Here is a 1,237-nt window from a genome sequence, read left to right as displayed (position 1 = left end):
ACATTGTATTTTGATGGTACAATGAGAAAATTTCTACTATATATCAGACATAGTTTAAACAGTAAACTGTCACAGATATCACTCGCTTCTGACGCTAGACAGTTGGGGTGGCTTAATTAATGAGTTTTCTTTGGTCGAAAGAGGTGCTATAGAGAAATGAGGAAAAACAGGCAAGTTTACTAAGGTAACGTTTTCCAAACAAATTTGCTTATACGACAATAGTTCAAACTGATTGCTAGTATTTCTGTGTTCCCTAAGTAAAGTATACTACATTATTTATTTACTGTGACATTAATTAACAGTCTTGATCACACTGCTTTTAATATATCGAATATCATTACTTTTTATATTGATAACCCCGTGGCTGATTGGGCATATAACGCTAAAAATCGGTTTTTAATACCTGCAGTGGACTGAGCACAAACTGCCCATTCTGTAGCTTTGTAATTTACAACAACAACAACAAAAATCATTATTTATTACTATACATTTATTATGAAATTTGTTTTGCATTCTTAGCTTAATATATATATTTAGAACTAGCCTAAATCTCCTAAGCTGGCCGAACCTCATGAAATATTATTGGGATCGCAGTAAAAAAATATCGTTAACAGCGAGGGTCCCTAATGATGAAACAATGCATTCTACTATTTATAAGTAGAGATGTAAGAAAAATATATTAAATTAGTTGTGCTGAATGCAAAGTTCATTTTTAGTTTCACTTTAAACACATAGCTTGCTCTGATCGGAAGTTAATTTTAATACAAATACATATGTCAAATCAATATCTTTTATCATTATTTCATGAATTTTAATCTCAATCAGTTAACATTATCAGACCCATTTGTTTCAAATCGATGCACATGTTGTATGCTTTGTTTTATTGAATTCCAAAATAAAAAATAAAAAAATTGCTGGATGAAATAGTTTGAGACTTCACAAAAACTTTCTATGGATTATGTAGCTTCTAAAATATCATATTTTTATGTGCGATATTTGTAAAAATTCACTGCTTTGAAATGTCGAAAAAATATTTCTTTGTAATATCTATTTTTAAGAAATAAAATTATTGTGTATTTCATTTTTTCTATAATTTCCTGTGAAGTCGCTATATTATGAAACTATATGTATGTTATCTATGTTTGGTTCGAAAAATACCGCACGAAGTTTTACTGTCATACAATAAAATAACAATTTTACCATACGAAAATGATAAAAAATGCCAACATTTTAAAAT

This window comes from Limulus polyphemus, unplaced genomic scaffold (assembly GCF_000517525.1).
Source record: "Limulus polyphemus unplaced genomic scaffold, Limulus_polyphemus-2.1.2 Scaffold2802, whole genome shotgun sequence".
Taxonomy (NCBI): domain Eukaryota; kingdom Metazoa; phylum Arthropoda; class Merostomata; order Xiphosura; family Limulidae; genus Limulus; species Limulus polyphemus.
This window is presented reverse-complemented; position numbering follows the sequence as displayed.